The sequence below is a fragment of the Macaca nemestrina genome, chromosome X (genome assembly GCF_043159975.1).
Source record: "Macaca nemestrina isolate mMacNem1 chromosome X, mMacNem.hap1, whole genome shotgun sequence".
Lineage (NCBI taxonomy): Eukaryota > Metazoa > Chordata > Mammalia > Primates > Cercopithecidae > Macaca > Macaca nemestrina.
Genome location: NC_092145.1, coordinates 107,368,599 through 107,389,286, shown reverse-complemented (window position 1 = coordinate 107,389,286; position 20,688 = coordinate 107,368,599). Strand labels below are relative to the sequence as shown.

The window sequence follows — 20,688 nt, the reverse complement described above, 5'->3', positions numbered from 1 at the left end:
GCCACCATGCCTGGCTAATTTTTGTATTTTTGGTAGAGACGGGGTTTCTCCATGTTGGTCAGGCTGGTCTCTAACTCCCGACCTCAGGTGATCCACCCACCTCGACCTCCCAAAGTGCTGGGATTATAGGCGTGAGCCACCGTGCCTGGCCTGTATCTTGGTTTTTTAATTTTCTGTTTTTTTCTTGATCACTGGCCAGAAGCCTGTCTCTCTTATTAGTCTTTTCAAAGAATCTGCTTTGGTTTGCTTGATTTTCACTGCTGTCTTTTGTTCTCTATTTTATTTCTGCCTTATTTCTTTCTTCTTTGAATTTATTTTTATTTATTTATTTTTTTGAGACGGAGTTTCACTCTTGTTGCCCAGGCCGGAGTGCAATGGCACGATCTCGGCTAACCACAACCTCCGCCTCCTGGGTTCAAGTGATTCTCCTGCCTCAGCCTCCTGAATAGCTGGGATCCCAGCACTTTGGGAGGTCGAGGTGGGTGGATCACCTGAGGTCGGGAGTTAGAGACCAGCCTGACCAACATGGAGAAACCCCGTCTCTACCAAAAATACAAAAATTAGCCAGGCATGGTGGCGCATGCCTGTAATCCCAGCTGCTCGGGAGGCCAAGGCAGGAGTATCACTTGAACCCATAGCTGGGATGCCCAGGTAATTTTGTATTTTTAGTAGAGATGGAGTTTCTCCATGTTGGTCAGACTGGTCTTGAACTCCCGACCTCAGGTGATCTGCCCGCCTCAGCCTCCCAAAGTGCTGGGATTACAGGCGTGACTCACCCCGTCCGGCCTTTGTTTCTTTGAATTTAGAAATATAAACAATGTGTCATTGGCACAGAAACAGAAAAGTAGACCAATACAACAGCATAGATACAGACACGTGTATGTAAAAACCTAATGTATAACAAATCAAGGGAGAAAGGACAGTTGCTTAGTTAAAGGTGTTGAGAAAACTGGCTCATGACAGAGAACAATAAAACTGGATCCCTTCCTCACGACATGTACAAAAATGTATTCTAGGGGACGGGCATGGTGTTCAACGCCTGTAATCCCACCACTTTGGGAGGTCATGGTGGGCGGATCACTTGAGGTCAGGAGTTCGAGACTGGCCTGGTCAACCAGACATGGCGAAACACCATGTCTACTAAAAATACAGAAAATTAGCCGAATGTGGTGGCATGTGCCTGTAGTCCCAGCTACTCAGGAGGCTGAGGCAGAAGAAGCGCTTGAACTCAGAAGGCAGAGATTGCAGTGAGCCAGGATCGTGCCACTGTACTCCAGCCTGGGTGACAGAGCGAGACTCCATCTCAAAAAAAAAAAAAAAAAAAAAAAGGATTCTAGGTAGATTGAGGACCTCAATGTGAAAATAAAACTGTAATGTTAATAGAAATTGTAGGGAGATGTCTGTGACCTAGGGGCTTGGACAAAATTTTAAGACTATAACCCATATGCTGACGAGATGATTGGATTATAGCAAAATTAAGGATTTATGCTCAATAAAAGACACTATGGACAAAAGTAAGAGATAATATGCAGATTGGGAGAGGATATTTGCAATGTATAAACCAACAAGGGATTTGATACCTAGAATATAAAAAGATTTCCTGTGAATCAGCAAGAAGAGAGGTTGGGTGTAATGATTTACACCTATAATCCCAGTACTTTGGGAGACCGAAGCAGGAGGATTGCTTGAGGCCAGGAGTTTGAGACCGGCCAGACAATACAACATGACCCTGTCTCTAGAAAAAAAAAAAAATTTTTATTACCTGGTTGTGGTGGCACACGCCAGTCATCCTAGCTACTTGGGAGGCTGAGGCGGGAGGATCACACGAGCCCAGGAGTTTGAGGTTACAGTGAGCTGTGGTCATGCCACTGCACTCCAGCCTGGGTGACAGGCGAGACCCTGTTTTTAAAAACAAAACAAAAGAAGGAGGAGGAAGAAGGAGGAGGAGGAAGGAGAAAGGAGGAGGATGAGGAAGGGGAAGAAGGAAGGGGAAGGACAAAAGAAGAAGGAAGAAAGAAGAAGAAAGAAGGAGAAGAAGACAGCAATGCCAATAGAAAATTAGCCAAAGCACACAATAAGCAATTTGCAGAGGAAGAAATTTGAAAAGCCAGCAGTATATGATGAGGTGTTCAAGATCTTTGCAAATCTGAGGAATTAAAATAACAGTGAGGTATCACTTTATCAGCTCGACAAATTTAAGAAGCAGGGTAATGCCAAGTGGCGGTGGGGGTGTAAGGACCTACAAACCCTCCTGCACGGCTAATGGGAGTGTGGACTAGGGCAGCTATTCCGAAAAGCTGTCTGGAAGTACCTTGTCAAATTAGATATGCATTTACTGGGCCAGGTGCGGTGGCTCACGCCTGCAATCCCAGCACTTTGGGAGGCTGAGGCAAGTGGAGAGCCTGAGGTCACTCAGGAGTTCCAGACCAGCCTGGCCATCATGGCGAAACCCTGTCCCTACCAAAAATACAAAAATTAGCTGGATGTGGTGGTGCATGCCTGTAATCCCAGCTACTCAGGAGGCTGAGGCAGGAGAATCGCTTGAACCCGGGAGGCAGAGGTTGCAGTGAGCCAAGATCACACCACTGCCCTCCAGCCTGGGTAACGGAGTGAGACTCTGTCTCAAAAAAAAAAAAAAGTAAATGCATTTACTGTATGACCCAACAATTCCGTTCCTGGGTACAATAAATCCCAGGGAAGTACACAGATATATAAGGGGCCATATGCAAGGGTGTTCATCACAGCATTAAGCACAAAAAGGGCAAAAACAAAATGTATGTCCCTCCAAATTAGAAGTTTCCAAGGGCAAAAAAAGCACAAGTCTTCTCTCATTAGTTTCCTAGCCTGTGTGCCCAGGTACCCTACAGTGCTGCATTTCAGTTCCAGGGGTGAGAGTTACCAATAGTTATAATTTTTAAAATAATTATAAATGTTTTTAAAGTATCTCTACCATTTGCAACTGTGTTTTTCCAGTTTAAAATTATTTTGAAGGCCAGGTATGGTGGTTCACGCCTGTAATCCCAGCACTTTGGGAGGCTGAGGCAGGTGGATCACTCGAGGTTAGGAGTTCGAGACCAGCCTGACCAACATGATGAAGCCCCGTCTCTACTAAAAATACAAAATTAGCCAGACGTGGTGGTGCACGCCTATAATCCCAGCTACTCAGGAAGCTGAGACAGGAGAATCACTTGAACCCGGGAGCTGGAGGTTGCAGGGAGCCGAGATTGCGCCATTGCACTCTAGCCTGGGCAACAAAAGCAAATAAGTAAAATAAAATTATTTTGAAATTTTATTTGAACAGTGTGGTGTTTCACACAGTTCCCTCTTTGAACATCTTGGTCCAGTGCAAGATCTAGTGTGTGGTTCCTACTACCAGAGAGGAGCTGTGAGGGGCTGCAGTATACAGCACTTCTCTGACCTTCTGTGGGAATCATTCGACTTAACCTGATTTTTGCCTTGCTCCTGCTCATCAAGATACTTTGTTGGTGTGCGTATGTGTAGTATTTAAACACTTATTAGATTCAATCTGCTCTTTTCACAATTTTTTCTGGTAACATGGAAGCTGTATCTTTTATTATTAGAATCAGCATCTATTATTAGGCGCTGCTTTAAAGGAACATAACTGATTTCATTTTCTTAGTTGTTATTTACCCCATTCTCTTATCTTCCCTTCCTCCCTTCCTCTTTCCTTTTTTCTTTCTCTCTGTCCCTCATTCTTTCTTGCTCTCCCTCTCCCCAATTTCTCCTTCTCCCACTCTCTATTATTGGATTTTTTTTTTTTAACGGCAGCACTTTTATTTTTCCTTACACAATGACGTGTTGCTGGGGCCTAATGTTCTCACATAACAGTAGAAAACCAAAATTCGTTGTCATCTCTTTAAAGAATTGAGAATTATGTACCAAAAAACCTTACATAAATTAAAAGGATGAATATATCTACAGGTGTAAATCCAAACCGCTTCCAACTCAAGGCAAGTAACTGTTCTTGCAGGAAAACATCAGCTAAGAAAGGAAACTGGGTCCTATGGCTTGGACTTTCCAACTCGGACAGACCAGAAGGACAGAAACAACTGGTTCAGGAGCCCTTGCCAGCCTCTAGAGAAATCCCAGAACACTCAGCCCTGACACATTAATACCCTGCACATATTGGAGACTGCTGGCCACGCAGACTCACCAAGCCACAGACCTGTCTTCCACAAGCACATTCTTACCTCAGCCACAAAGTGGCCAAGCCACATGTACTAAAGGTTGAAATCAAAGACGTGTACAGGGTATTAAACACATACCAAGGGGAACAGTTAACTCGATTATAACTTGAATAGAAAGTCAAAATCAGCAACAAGTCTACAATGCAGTGCTGATATCAGATACAAGCTTCAAGGACAAATTTCTTTGTGTGTGTGTGGTTTTTTTGTTTGTTTTTGTTTTTTGTTTTTTGTTTTTTTGGTTTTTTGAGACAGAGTCTCACCCTGTTCCTGTTGCCCAGGCTGGAGTGCAGCGGTACAATCTCGGCTCACCACAACCTCCGCCTCCCAGGTTCAAGCAATTCTCCTGCCTCAGCCTCCCCAGTAGCTGGGATTATAGGCGAATGCCACCATTCCTGGCTAATTTTTGTATTTTTAGGAGAGACGGGGTTTCACCATGTTGGCCAGGCCGGTCTCGAACTCCTGACCTTGTGATCCACCCGTCTAGGCCTCCCAAAGTGCTGGGATCACAGGCATGAGCCACCACACCTGGCCACAAATTTCTTTTTGAAGGCTTATTCCAGTTTTGTGAGGCTAGCATGAGGTTTATGCATTTGCCAGGGGCAAATTTATACTCCTGAATTAACCCATGCAGCAAACGCTGAACATCTGCTTGCAGTCCATTTAGAGGCATTTGCAGTGGACGATGGAGGGGCCAGACTCGTCATACATAGCTAATTGCTAATCCACATCTGCTAGAAGGTGGACAGTGAGGCCAGGATGGAACCACCGATCTACACCGAGTACTTGTGCTGTGGGGGCATGATGATCTTGATCTTCATGGTGCTGGATGCCAGGGCGGTGATGCCAGGGTACATGGTGGTGCTGCCAGACAGCACTGTGTTGGCGTACAGGTCTTTGCGGATGTCCACGTCACACTTCATGATGGAGTTGAAGGTGGTCTTGTGGATGCTGCAGGATTCCATGCCCAAGAAGGAAGGCTGGAACAGGGCCTGCAGACACCAGAACCACTTGTTGCCGATGGTGATGACCTGACCTGGCCGTCAGGCAGCTTGTAGCTCTTCTCCAGGGAGAAGGAGGAGGATGTGGCAGTGTCCATCTCCTGCTCGAAGTCCAGGGCGATGTGGTACAGCTTCTCGTTGATGTCGCGCACAATCTCCTGCTTGGCCGTGATGGTGAAGCTCAGTGAGGATCTCCATGAAGTAGTTGGTCAGGTCCCAGCCATCCAGGTCCAGACGCAGGATGGCATGGGGGGAGGGCGTGGCCCTCGTAGATGGGCACCATGTGGGTGACCCTGTCTCCAGAGTCAATGACAATGCCGGTGATGCGCCCAGAGGCTTAGAGGGACAACACAGCCTGGATGGCCACATACGTGGCTGGGGTGTTGAAGGTCTCAAACATGATCTGAGTCATCTTGTCTCTGTTGGCCTTGGGATTTGGGGGGCCTCGGTCAGCAGCAGCGGGTGCTTCTCCAGGGCCATGCACAGCTCGTTGTAGAAGGTGTGGTGCCAGATCTTCTCCATGTCGTCCCAGATGGTGATGATGCCATGCTCGATAGGATACTTCAGGGTCAGGATGTTGGGCCTCGAGGCCCATGTAGGAGTCCTTCTGGCCCATGCTCACCATCACCCCCTGGTGCAGGGGGGTGCCTGATGATGGAGATGATGGAGGTGAACACAGCTCCGGGGCCATCCATCCCCAGCAAAACCAGCTTTGCACATGCCAGAGCCATTGTCAATGACGAGCGTGGCGATCTCTTCTTCCATTGCAACCTGTGGAGGAGCGGGGCGGCAGAGCCGTGGGAGGACATGGTGTACGGGCTGGTGGCAGCAAGTGAGTGTATTACTGGATTTTGAAGTTAACAATTAGCCAAATACTGATTTTTGATAGAAATTCATTCTGAATTATTTTCTTTTAAAAAAAATAGAAAGCATATAGCAGGAGAATTACTTAATTAAATTGATTCCTTGGCTCGGTGGCTATGCCTGTAATCTCAGCACTTTGTGAGGCCGAGGTGGGTGGATCAGTTGAGGCCAGGAGTTTGAGACCAGCCTGGGCAACATGGCGAAACCCCATTTCTATTAAAAATTCAAAAATTAGCCAAGCATGGTGGTGCGTGCCTGTAGTCCCAGCTACCCAGGAGGCTGAGGCAGGAGAATTGCTTGAGCCTAGGAGGCAGAGATTGCAGTGAGCCGAGATTGTGCCACTGCACTCCAGCCTGGGCAGCAGAACCAGACCCTGTCTCAAAAACAAAAAATCTGTCCAGGCTGGTCATGGTGGCTCATGCCTGTAATCCCAGCACTTTGGGAGGCTGAGGCAAGTGGATCACCTGAGGTCAGGAGTTTGAGACCAACCTGGCCAATGTGGTGAAACCCCATCTCTACTAAAATTACAAAAATTAGGGCCGGGCGCGGTGGCTCAAGCCTGTAATCCCAGCACTTTGGGAGGCCGAGACGGGCGGATCACGAGGTCAGGAGATCGAGACCATCCTGGCTAACACAGTGAAACCCCGTCTCTACTAAAAAATACAGGCCGGGCGCGGTGGCTCAAGCCTGTAATCCCAGCACTTTGGGAGGCCGAGGTGGGTGGATCACGAGGTCAGGAGATCGAGACCATCCTGGCTAACATGTGAAACCCCGTCTCTACTAAAAAAATACAAAAATTAGCCGGGAGCGGTGGCGGGCGCCTGTAGTCCCAGCTACTCAGGAGGCTGAGGCAGGAGAATGGCGTGAACCCGGGAGGTGGAGCTTGCAGTGAGCTGAGATCCGGCCACTGCACTCCAGCCTGGGGGACAGAGCGAGACTCCGTCTCAAAAAAAAAAAAATACAAAAAACTAGCCGGGCGAGGTGGCGGGCGCCTGTAGTCCCAGGTACTTGGGAGGCTGAGGCAGGAGAATGGCGTAGACCCGGGAGGCGGAGCTTGCAGTGAGCTGAGATCCGGCCACTGCACTCCAGCCTGGGCGACAGAGCGAGACTCCGTCTCCAAAAAAAAAAAAAAAAAAAAAATACAAAAATTAGCTGGGCATGGTGGTACATGCCTGTAATCCCACCTACTCGGTAGGCTGAGGCAGGAGAATGACTTGAACCTGGGAGGCAGAGGTTGCAGTCAGCCTAGATTGCACCACTGTACTCCAGCCTGTGTGATAGAGTGAGACTCTGTCTCAAAAGAAAAGAAAAAAAAAAAAATCCATACATGAGTGTAAGTAATACTTTGTGAATTTTTAGACTTTTTATTAACCACCGGAGAATATTTATTACACCTGGGTGTTTTTTTTAAAGAATACTGTTTTTATTCTGAAATATGTAGACCATTTTGCATATATCAGCCAGTGTCCCTTACATACTTTATTTCATGTAATTTTCATCTTTCTCATGTAAAATAGTTACTATTTAATCTTTCCCATGTAAATCTCAGTTCAGCCACTTAGTGGATCCAAGTCTCCAGGCAGCTGCCTTAGTCTTTCTGTGTCTCAAGTACTTCTAATCCATATTGTAGAGTGAGGTGAATTTATAGATTTCAAGATCTATAAGTTCTATAGATCTATAGATGAATTTATAGATTTCAGGATTATACCTGGGTTTTTAAAAATGTTTCAATGCAATTTATTTTAAAGCACTCTTAATGCATTTAAGTTTTATTTTTAAATGCATTAAAATTTAAATTAATTTTTGAACATTTAAAACATTAATTTTTAACATTTAAAATTTTTCTTTTTGGTAGATACTGGATCTCTTTATGTTGCCAGAGCTAGTCTTGAACTCCTGGCCTCAAGAAATCCTCCCGCCTCAGCCTCCCAAAGTGCTGGGATAGAGGCACAAGCCACCATGCTTGGCCAAAATTAATTTTTGAGCCCAACATGGTGGCCCACACCTGTAGTCCCAGTTACTCAGGAGGCTGAGGCAAGAGGATTGCTTGAGCCCAGGAGTTTGAGTTTGTGGCGTACAATGATTGTGCCTATGAAGGGCCATTGTACTCAAGCTCGGGCAATATAACTAGACCCCATCTCTAAATAATAGTAATTTTTTAGAACCTAACATGTAAATTTAATTTATACAAATATTTATTTTAAAATCTGTATTAGGGTTCTCCAGGGAAACAGAATCAATAGGATATATATGAGAGAGCGAGCTAGAGAGAGAGACAGACAGACAAACAAAGATTCATTGTAGGGAGTCAACTCACATGATTGTGTAGGTTGACAAGTCCCAATATCTGCAAGGTGAGTTGTCAGGAGGAAGACCCAGGAGTACCAATGGTGTAGTTCCAGTTCAAAGGCTGGCAGACTCAAGACCCAGGAAGAGCTGATGTTTCCGCTTAAGTCTGAAGGGAAGAAAACGCTGATATTCTAGTTTGAAGGCAGGCAGGAGAATTCACTCTTACTTCGCGGAGGGTAATCCTTTTTGTTCTATTCAGGCCTTCAACTGATTGGGTGAGGCCCACCCACATCAGGGAGAGCAATCTGCTTTACTCAGTCTACCAATTTAAATGTTCCTATGTTCCTATCACCCAGGAACATCCCCAAAGAAACCCCAGAATAATGTTTGACCAAATATCTGGGTACCCCAAGACCCAGTCAAGTTGACACATATAATTAACTATCACAAATCCATGCCTTGTGAACTTGGCACCCATATAACACCTCCTTAAACCATATTTAATCGTCAAATGAAGACCATAACAAGGTCATAATTCCATCTAACATGATAAAACTATTCTGCCTACAACCGAAAGCACACTAACCATTTCCCCAGCAAAAGAGGTAAAGTCCTTCACTGATGTTTACTCTTTTCTTTGATATCCTGTAACTTAAATACAATGATGTAAAGTTAACAATTCTTAAATACTATTATTTAAAGCCAATACACCTTATGTTACATGATAAGGGAATAAGAGAGGGAAGAAAACATAAGTATTTGATATATATAAACAAATATATTCATAACAAAATAAGGAGGAAATATGACAATTGCAGCCCTTGTTTCTGTAACTAGTCACATGATAACTGATATTTATAACTACCTTCTTCCGCTACCCATTCCATATTCTGTTTACCTTCAGCAAGCAACTCAGCTAGTCATAGTTCTTTACTGGTAGGGTAACCCAAACCTTCATTGCTGTAAAATCTGTTAGTAGTTCTGCCTAGATTGGGTTGTTGTCATTTTCCATTGATCTTAGTCATAAGGGATGGTAACACTAAGAGATTCTCTAGAGGATTTCCTGTATTCTAGAATACTCTTCCTTCCCTCCATTGTGGAGTAGTAGTCCAGTTTCCCCTTGGTAGACAGGATCAATCACTCCAACCAACACCAGAACTCCCTTCTTTGCCTTAAACTCTAGCTCAATGGAATCGTCGTGTCTCCTGGTGGAAGCATTCCTCCCTTTGGAACTGAAACCTCTAGGCTAGCAGACCAAAAGGTCTCTGTAACAGGAGGAGAAATTTTGCTAGTGGGTCACTAGGGTTGATGGGGACCCATTGATTTCCACCCATTGATTCATGGATCTGTGAATCCTGGCTGTGGGAGAAACAACACCATATATTAGATACAGATTCAGGGTATATAGAGACTTCTGGAGAATCTTACCCTAGCCCTGCAAGGTATTGTAACCTAGCTGGCACTGTAACTGAGTCTTCCAAAGTCCATTCCACCATTCTTTCAAGCCAGCTATTTCAGGATGGTGGGGAACATGATGAGAGCAGTGAATTCCATGAGCATGGGCCCATTGCTGCACTTCTTTGGCTGTGAAGTTAGTTCCTTATCCAGAAGCAATGCTGTATGGAATATTATGATGGTGGATAAGGAATTCTGTAAGACCATGGATGGTAGTTTAGGCAGAAGCTTTGTGTGCATGGAAGGCAAACCAGTATCTAGAGTGTCTGTTCCAGTAAGGACAAAACATTGCTTCCTTACTGATGGAAGCAATCCAGAGTAATCAACCAGATAGCTGACAGATCTCCCCAGGAATTATGCCATATTGGAAACTCAGTGATAGTCTCTGCTGGTGGTAGATTAGACACTCAGCAGTGGTCATAGGTTGGCTTTCATGAGTGGGAGTGCATGTTGCTGAGCCCATGCATAACCTCCATCCCTGGCACCATGGCCACTTTGTTCATGAACCCATTGGGCAATGAGGGGATAGCTGGGGAAAGAGGCTAACTGGTATTCACAGAAATGATTATTCTGTCCACTTGACTCTTAAAATCCTCCTCTGCTGAGGTCACCTTTGGTGAGGATTCACATGGGACATAAATATCTTCACTTTTTTTGACCCACATAAGGAAGTCTATCCATATACCTTTTCCTCAGATTTCCTTGTCACTAGTTTTCCAACATGTTCCTCCCAAGTCCCTGACCATCTAACCAGACCATTCGTCACACCCCACAAATCAGTATATGATTGCATATCTATCCCTTTCTCCTTCCAAGCAAAGAGAACAGCTAGGTGCACTGCTTGGGAGTTCTACCCACTGGGAGGATTTCCTTTCACTGTCCTTCAGGGATGTCCTAGGAAGGGGTGATAGTGCTGCAGCTGTCCACTTTGGGGTGGTGCCTACATACCATGCAGAACCATCTGTAAACCAGGCCCAAGTCTTCTCTTCCTCTGTCAGCTGACTGTTGGGAACTCCCCATGAGGCCACAGGTGCAGACTGGGAGAGAGAAGACTGTGTATCAGGAGTGGAAACCATGAGCATTTGGGCCACTTCTTCATGTAGCTTGTGCCTTCAGGGCCTGCTCAGGCCCCATCATATATTTACCACTTCTATTTGGTGATGGAGCACTGGTGTGCACACCCAACTTTATGGCTTGCTGGGTCAGATAACACCCAGATCATGATGGGCAGCTCAGGTCACATGGTAACTTGGTGGCCTATGGTCAAGTGTTGTTTCTACTAAAACCCAGTAGCAGATCAAGAGCTGTTCTCAGTAGGAGAGTGGTTATCTGCAGGAGATGGCAAGTCTTTGCTCTAAAATCCTAAGGGCCTGAGCTGTGGTTCACCTATGGGGGCCTGCCAAGAGCTCCAAACAACATCCCTAAATGCCACTGTCATTTCAAGCACCACTGTCATTGGATCTGCTGGATCATATGCCTCAAGTGGCAGAGCAGCTTGTAGAGCATCCTGGAGCTGTTGCAGAGCCTTCTCTTATTCTGGAGCCCACTCAAAACTAGCAGCTTTTCAGGTCGCTTCATAAATAGGCTAGAGAAACAAAGCCATATGAGTAATATGTTGCCTCCAAAATCCAAGGAGGTCCTACATATTAGTCTGTTTTCACACTGCTAATGAAGACATATCTGAGACTGGGTAATTTATAAAGGAAAGAGATTTAATTGACTCCCAGTTCCACATGGCTGAGGAGGCCTCACAATCGTAGTGGAAGGGGAATGAGGAGCAAAGTCACATCTTACATAGTGGCAGGCAAGAGCTTCTGCAGGGGAACTCCCATTGACAAAATCATCAGATCTCGTGAGACTTATTTGCTACCACAGAACAGTATGGGGGAAACTGCCCCATGATTCAGTTGGCTCCACCTGGCCCCACCCTTGACACGTGGGGATGATTACAATTCAAGGTGAGATTTGGTTGGGGACACAGTCAAACCATATCACCCTACTAGGTGTTGTGCCTCATTTTTTGGTTTTAGGAGGGCCCAGATGCAACAACTTACCCTTCATTTTAGTGGGAATATCTCTGGCCAGGCACAATGGTTCATGCCGGTAATCTTAGCACTTTGGGAGGCCAAGGCAGACAGATCACTTGACCTTAAGAGTTTGAGACCAGCCTGCACAACATACCGAGACTCTGTCTCAAAAAAATTAAAAAATCAGCTGGGCATGGTGGCTCATGCCTGTAATCCCAGCACTTAGGGAGGCCGAGGCAGGCAGATTGCTTGAGGTCAGGAGTTCGAGATCAGCCTGGCTAACATGGTGAAAACCCGTCTCTACTAAAAATACAAAAATTATCTGGGCATGGTGATACGCACCTGTAGTTCCAGTTACTTGGGAGGCCGAGGCAGGAGAATCACTTGAACCCGAGAGGCAGAGGTTGCAGTGAGCCTAGATTGTGCCACTGCACTCCAGCCTGGGCAACAAGAGTGAGACTCCATCTCAAAAAAAGCAAACAAAAAAAAAATCAAATAGAAGGAGTATCTCAATATGCCCGACACCACTGAAGCCCTAGGAATTTCACTGAGGTAGAAGGTCCCTGGAGTTTTTTTTTTGGATTTATTTTCCACTCTTTGTCATGCAACTATCTTACCAATGTCTAGAGTAGGTACTAGTTCTCACTAAATCCAATCACCATAATCTCATTGATATCATGGACCAGTGTGATATCTCTTGAAAGGGAAAAATGATCAAGATGCCACTGGGTGCAGTGGCTCATGCCTGTAATCCCATCACTTTGGGAGGCCAATGCAGGAGGATTGCTTGAGCCCAGGAGTTTAAGACCAGCCTGGGCAATGTATTGAGACCCTGTTTCTACAAAAAAATTTTTAAAAATTAGCCACATGTGGTGATACATGCCTGGGGTTCTAGCTACTCGGGAAGCTAAAGAGGGAAGATTGTTTGAGCTTGGGATGTCGGGGCCGCAGTGTGCTCTGATCATGCCACTGCACTTCAGCCTGGGTAAGAGAATGAGACCCTGTCTCAAAAAAAAAAAAAGATCCCTGTGAACTAAATTATGACATAGTGTTGGAGAGTTGATGTATCCCTAATGTAGGCAGTGAAGGTGTATTTCTGGCCTTTCCAAATGAAAGCAAACTGCTTCTGATGGGTTTTATGGACAGGGATGGAGAAAAGGGCATTTGCCAGATCAATAGCTGTATACCAAGTACCTGGGGATGTGTTAATTTGCTCAAGCAGTGAAACCACATCTGGCACAGTGGCTGCAATTAGAGACACCACTGGGTTAAACTTAATCTAGTGTCATCCTCCAAGATCCATCTGTCTTCCGCACAGGAGAAATAGGAGGGTTCAATGGGGATGTGGTGGGAATCACCACTGTAAGAGTTAAAGCGGAAAGAAACACAAAATGTGGCTTAACAGTTAAAGACAGATTTATTTTAAGAAAATAAACCTGAGAGGGGCTTCTGGCCAATTTCAGTCAGGAGCACTTTCTCTTACAGACTAAGAGTTATATATTGGTTTTAGGGTGAGGGGGCTTATTACAAGCTTGGAATGTTTCTGTGTGGGGGAGAAGTTTTACGGTGGAGTTAAAATGTCTCTGGGCAGAGGGGAGGTTATCTTTGGGCTGACATCTTTCCGGCCAGAAGAGATTTATCTCGAGGCTGGCATCTTCCCACCCAGAGGGGGTTTATCTGAGGGCTAGCATGTTTCTGGTTGGGGAGGAGTTCGGGGTGTTTCTGGTTGGAGATGTTGTTTGTGGTTTACGGTCGTGCTGACCTTAGCCATTACGCTGATGCCCTTTGGATTTAGGCAGTTTTTTATTAAGGTGAATTTTAAAATGACAGTGCTTGTTCAAGATGGCAGTCCTCCTGCTCTGTCAACCACACCTGTATCTTTCAAGTCCTTAATGTTGGCACTAATTTCTGCAGTCCCCTAGGAACCTGGTATTGCTTTTGATATATTATTTTCCTAGGTAGAGGCAGTTCTATTGACTTCCACTTGACCTTTCTCACCACAATAGCCCTCACCCCACAGGTCAGACAACCAGTGTGGGATTGTCAGCTGCTGAGTATATCTGTTTCAATTACACATTTTAGAACTGGGGAAATAACCACAGCACGGGATTGGGTATCCACTTGGTCCACTGTGATATGGACATGAGCTAAAATTCCGTTCATACTGTAACCTCCATAAGCCACTATTCTGACGTGATCACAGTGATATTTTGGGTCTCCTGGAGTAAATGTCAAAGCCTGTCTCCAGTAATTCCCAAAAGGTCTGATTATTTCCTTTTCCTCAATGCAGTTATCCTAGTTAAAGGCTATAGGCACCCTTTGGTGAAGGCTGAAAGATACAGCATAGATTTTAGATAGTTTTCTGGGGTTCTTAAGGAAGACTCAGTCTCCCCTTCATTCAAGGTATTCTAGGTCTCTAAGCTGGCTCAAGCCTGGAAATATTGTTTTTAATAGAACATCAAATACCAAACTAAATTTATTTTGCTAAGAGAAATTGATGAACTAAAAGAGAAATAAGTACAGTCTAAATTTTAGATATATGGGGAAAAACCCTGAGATTACTAATTGTGTATCGCAATCCTCTTATGTACATCCTGAAAATGATGGTATCAATATAATACGTACAGTGGATTTACATTTTAAACTTGATCTGTTACCTTTGAATATTTGTCTTACACTGAAAACAAATTCTGACATCTTCAGGAAACCAATATGAATAAGCTAAATATTGACTTAAAATAGTTAAACCCCTTAATAACTTCCTTCAAATAGTTTCTATTATTTCACTGCTTAAGTTCAGCGTTTGAATAACAAAGGTAACATAAGTACTTAAGATCTCAAAGGCCCATTACATTCTATTAATAACGACCAAACAACGTATTTACTGAAAATAGTATTTTTTCTTTGCCTTCCAGTTTTACACTTTTTAAAAACACAAAATTGGACAAGATCAAATAACTAGGTGGTAAAACACTGACTTTAAAAAATTACATCTTTAAACCCATGAGAATCATAATTCAAAGTATGGCCTTTGGGGGCAACCTATAAACCTTTGACCCTTTCTTAACACTGACACTATGTGACTGACTTTTCACAAAGAAAACACAAATGCCATTAAGAAAGTGTATTTTTCCTTGACACACTCTGCAGTCTTGGTTAACAGACTCTGAGGCTCCAAACATGTAAACAGTTTATCCTGTATTATGAAAGAGCAAAGTTGTGATAGCAATATAATGAACAATAAAGTATAGTTCTCCCAACAAAGAGCTAAAGATTGAGAAGTGCTGCATTCTTGAAGTCGGTTCAGTTTTACCCAAGCTTATTTTAGGTAATCAAAACCTAGAGCAATGAGCTTAGGTAAAACTTACTAAGGAATACTGAAAGCTAGATTTATTTGCTGCATTTATCTTCATTGTGGACAACACGATTAGAAATCCCAGAATCAGAGATGAAAGCATAGTTTTTCCTGAGATTCAATACTATGCCGGAACCCCACCCCCACCCCCTTGAAAACCAATATATTCCATTTCAGCCTTCACAGGTCGACTAATAAAAAAGTCTCATAATTCAGGCACACACTTTGGCCAAGTTTAGCCTTATCACATCTAAAAAAAATTCATGTATAAAACAAGTTTCAGTTCAAAAATATAGTTTACTTTTTAAGAAGAACCTGCAGGAAATATGAAAATAATTAAATCTGGTAGAAAGGAACTGTTACACCTGCCTGTAATTGAGGAGGCCGAGGCAGGCAGATCATTTGAGCTCAAGAGTTCGAGATCAGCCTGCCTAATGTACATTATAGTGTCATTAGGTACAGCCGTTCTCCAGGCAGCTTGTTTTACTGTTTAGACCGAGGTACTCAACACAGATTTCCTAATTCATGTTACTAAGAGGCACCCTTAAAGTGCTCCATTTCCATTGCTTGGTGCTCCAAAAACCATGCTGGCCCTGCTGCCCTGTCCTTTCAAAGAAGCATAATGGCCAGCTATTCTGGACAAAGAGCGAGATCTTTGGAGATTTTTTCTTCTAGAAGATTAAGAAATCTTTAAGACTTATAGGTTCAGACATACATTCATTACAACAGTCTAGATTGCTTCAAAATATGAAATGAGGCCGGACGCAGAGGCTCACGCCTGTAATCCCACCACTTTGGGAGGCCGAAGCGGGTGGATCACGAGGTCAGGAGATCGAGACCATCCTGGTTAACACAGCAAAACCCCATCTCTACTAAAAATACAAAAAATTAGCTGGGCATGGTGGCAGGCGCCTGTAGTGTCAGCTACTTGGGAGGCTGAGGCAGGAGAATGGCATGAACCCAGGGGGCGGAGCTTGCAGTGAGCCGAGATAGTGCCACTGCACTCCAGCCTGGGCGACAAAGCAAGACTCCATCTCAAAAAAAAAAAAAAAAGAAAAGAAAAAATATATATATATAATGAAGCTGAAATTAACTTTTACATTTAATTTTATACCTCAAATTTCTATATCACTAAGATGCCAATGTTTTAATGAAAAAGAAAATAGAGTATAAAATTCAGTATCACCTATTTGTCTCAACTACAAGTACAGTGAGTATTAAACAACAATGATAATATGGGAACAAAAACTTGTAGATTTGCCCAAATTAACTTTATTTCTCCAAATTTGAGGTGTATGGCAAGCTGAATGTTTGTTCTCTCTGCAATTGTTAGTTACATTATCAGCTTAACACTTTCAAACACTGCGGGAGGCATTTCTCTGTTCACACAGACTTAAGCACATATATACTGAGCTATAAATAGTTTGCCTTCCACGTTTGGTCTCTATTGGACTGAACGAAGGGGGGCGAACATGGGAATAAAATACAAGAGACAAAAGAGTATATTTGGAAGAAGGGGTCAGGGGGTACCTTGCCTCTAGTGGACAAGGGCCCTGAGCTTTACACAGCCCTCCACATTTATTAGGCAAAAGAGCGAAATAGCGGGGTGGTGGGGGTGTGATTGTCGGGTAAGTGTCAGTTGGCCGTTTGAACTACACACCTAGGGCAGTGGGGCCAGCACAAGCTGGGGCCAAAACAAGCTGCTTGGAGAACAGCAGGCTTTGAACTACATCCTTTAAATAGGCGCTAATTTTCTCCATAGGTAACTTCAAGGAGCCATCAGGGAGTGATGTCCCTCAGCAAACCTTTTGGTGGCAGGACAGTGTGAGTTTGCCCACATCCTGCATTCATGATAAACAGTTTGCTGTTTGATCATATAGCCTCCAGCGAAATGCTGAGTTGGTTACGTCCCACGGGCCTTCAGCTCCCTGCATATCCCCCTTTTTGTTTATGTGTTAATGGAAAGAATATAAGTCCAGGCTGGGCAACTCTTATTATCCAATTGGTGGTCCATCAAATTTTACAGAAAATGTAGCACTAGAGCTGTGTCGTGACTCTTATCAGCCCTCTCTCCGTCTTTGCACTCAGGCTCAGCTGGCTCATGGCTCGCACCAGAGGGACCAGGCCCATGGTTGGCCATCCTGGGTTCCTCCAGTCTCCCGTTCCATGATTGCATGCACAGTTTGTCCATCTCCTGTAAACACACAAGCATACCATCTTCCCCACATCAGTAAATCCACCAGACCTTTCCATTGTCCTTCTTTTGGGGATTTCCATAACACTTTCGGATAAACTTTCCTCTTCCTCTAACACTTGCCAGTGTCTTTTTGCTGGAGTCTTACCATTCGTACCAGGAGTCAATAAATTTACAGTAAATAAGGCTAAATGTAGTTTTGATTGAGGTGGTAGTTGGCCTCATATGCCCCCTTTTGTCTTTTCAACATGCATTATAATGTTTGATGTGCCTGCTCTATGCCTTGTCCTCTAGGATTATAAGGAATTCCTGTTCTATGGGTTATAGCCCAAAGCTGTAAGAAATTTTGAAAAGCATGACTAGTATAAGCGGGTCCACTGTTAGTTTTTAATTGTTTAGGAATTCCCATATAAGCAAATAATGACAGACAATGTTGCTGTACATGACCAGCTGTCTCACCTATTTGGCATGTAGCATGCAGCATTTGAGAATAAGTGTCTATAGTCACATGAACATAGCTAAGCTTGCCAAAGGTTGCTATGTGTGTAACATCCATTTGCCAAATTTCATCGGGAGCCAAACCTCGTGGGTTACAGCCTTCTACAGGTGTGGCTCCAGGGAGATGCTGGCAAATAGGACAGGCTTGTATTATATAGCCCTAGCTTGACTGCGAGATAAATGGAACATGCGAGTAAGGGCGGAAGTATTTTGGTGCAGAAGTGCATGAGACGCTTGAGCTTGCTGAAACACAGAACCAATTAGTTTGTCTGCTTTCTCATTACTTAGAGATAGTGGCCCAGGAAGTTGTATGTGAGAGTGAATATGAGAGGCCGGGCGCGGTGGCTCAAGCCTGTAATCCCAGCGCTTTGGGAGGCCGAGACCGGTGGATCACGAGGTCAGGAGATGGAGACCATCCTGGCTAACACGGTGAAACCCCCGTCTCTACTAAAAAAATACAAAAAAAAAAAAAACTAGCCATGCGAGGTGGCGGGCGCCTGTAGTCCCAGCTACTCGGGAGGCTGAGGCAGGAGAATGGCCTGAACCCGGGAGGCGGAGCTTGCAGTGAGCTGAGATCCGGCCACTGCACTCCAGCCTGGGCGACAGAGCGAGACTCCGTCTCAAAAAAAAAAAAAAAAAAAAGAGTGAATATGAGAAATATGAAAAGGAGCTGTACGAGAACAAATAACTTATTGAAGTCTTAAAAATAAATTAAGCAGTTCAGGGTCTAGTGTACTTCTAATTGTAGCAGTTTTTATGCAACTGGCTACATTTATAACCTAAGCTGAATCACAGACAATGTTGATAGGATCTGAAGCTGTGAGCTGTAAAACCTGAATGACTGCAATTAGCTTTGAGCGTTGAGCAGAAACCCCAGAGGTCATTATTGTTTTTGGACCTTTTTGGAACAACAAATACTGGTGAATTTTAGGGACTTTTCTATATGTTCTGCATTTAATTGCTCTTTTACCAACAGATGAAGTTGATCTAGCGTCTTATGTGTTCGGGGCCATTGATCCACCCACACAGGTTTGTCACTAAGCCATGCTAATGGTAAGGCAGTGGGCAGAGGAGAAATATCATGATCCCCGTCAGAAATCCTGACATTCTAGCCCTTTTTTATTTGTTTTTCCAGTTACTGATATTGGGTTAGGATTTCATTGTAGAAATTTTCTTAAACCTTTTTCCTTTTGATATCCCATGTCTTTCAACATTTTAAATCCTGAGTTATTAAAGTTTTCATTTGTAAGTCTCATATCCCATGCTGTAAGTAAGTCTCGACCCCATAAATTGATAGCTATATTTGCAACATAAGGCTGAAAAGTATATGACTGTCCATCTGGACCAAAACAAGATAAAATCTCAGCACTTTGTTGAACACTTTGAGCTGTTCCTATACCCACTAGGGACATAGAAGTTAATTGTAAGGGCCAGGATGGGGGCCAATTGTCTTTAAATATTACTGATACATCAGCTCCCGTATTCATAAGCCCATAAAATTTCTTTTCTTTAATTTGTACTACACAGATGGGTCTATTAGAGGCTATGGGTTAGGATAGACAGATTTCCTGTATAGTTGTGCTCCCAAATCCTTTATTTCCTCATTTCTCCTTTTGTGGAGAAGGGTGTAATTTGCAGGGAATAAGCAATAATTAGCAATATATTCTCCTGGTTCAAAACCCCAAAGATTTTGTGACATTAAAACTACTTGAATTTCTCCTTCATAATCGGAGTCCATCACTTCTGGGACTACAGTGATGCCTTGCAAGTTAAGATGGCTTTTGCCTAAAATTAGTCCCATGTATCCTGTTGGTAAAGGTCCCCAAATACCAGTGGGAACTTTGATAGGTTTGTCTCCACCAACTAATGTGATTTTTTCCTCTGGTGGGTAGATTTAATTCTACGCTTCCTGGTGTTTCTGGGGTGAGGGAATCAATGTGCCTCCGGGAACCCATTCCTGAAACGGGGTTGAGATCTGTACTGGGAATGCCCTCATTGTTTGTGGGGCCCGGGTTCAGGGCCCGGGTTCAGGCCCCTGTCTCATTTCCTGGCAGGGGGGTGCCATTTTGATGAAATTTTGAGCAGCACTGATTAGTCCAGTGATTTCCTTTGTTACAGGGAGGACAAAGTCCTCCAGTGGGGTTTTTTCCAGTGGGGTTGGGGGGTGGGGGGGAACAGCATTGTAAGGTCCTTTCTGTCCTGAAATCTGGCAACATTCCTTTTTAAAATGTCCAGTCTTTCCACAATTATAACATTTTCCCATTTTAGGGTTTCACCCTTGGCTTCTTTTAGATTTGTCAACTGCTAAATTGGCCATTGCTTGCGCTAACATTGCAGACCGATGAAGCTCAGTTCCTACATCCTGACAAACTCTGAGAAAATTTCCCAAGTTTTTTGTACACCTCCCTGGTGCCAATGCATGTTTGCATTCTCAAAAGCTAGAGTTAAGGTTAGCCACGGTATGAGGAATCTGATGCTTCACTGCCTCTTGTAATCTTGCAAGAAATTGCGCATAGGGTTCCTGTGATCCTTGCATAATATGTAAAAAGGATTGTACTGGGACTCCCTCTTCAGGAATTGTGGCCCAGGCTTATTTAGCAGCCTGTGCACACTGCTGATAAGCAGTTAACGTTCCAGGTCTGAGTAAGGGCCATTACCTAACAGCATATCCTCTGTAATGTCTCCGTGTCCAGCAACACGGTTCTGTCTAGCCTGGTTTGCACACACTTTTTGTCAATTTAAATTCCATGTCAGATATGCACTCACAGACACGCAAGTTCGCGCCAAGTGTTTCACATCA

General features: G+C 44.0%; 1 protein-coding gene and 1 pseudogene across 21 annotated transcripts in view; one reads left to right on the top strand and one right to left on the bottom strand.

Moving 5' to 3' along the window:
* Positions 1 to 20,688, top strand: part of LOC105493789 (KANTR integral membrane protein) — a 118,665-nt gene that overhangs the window by 43,100 nt on the left and 54,877 nt on the right. The gene's annotated exons all lie outside the window — the stretch shown is intronic.
* Positions 4,533 to 6,693, bottom strand: LOC105493790 (actin, cytoplasmic 2-like; annotated as a pseudogene).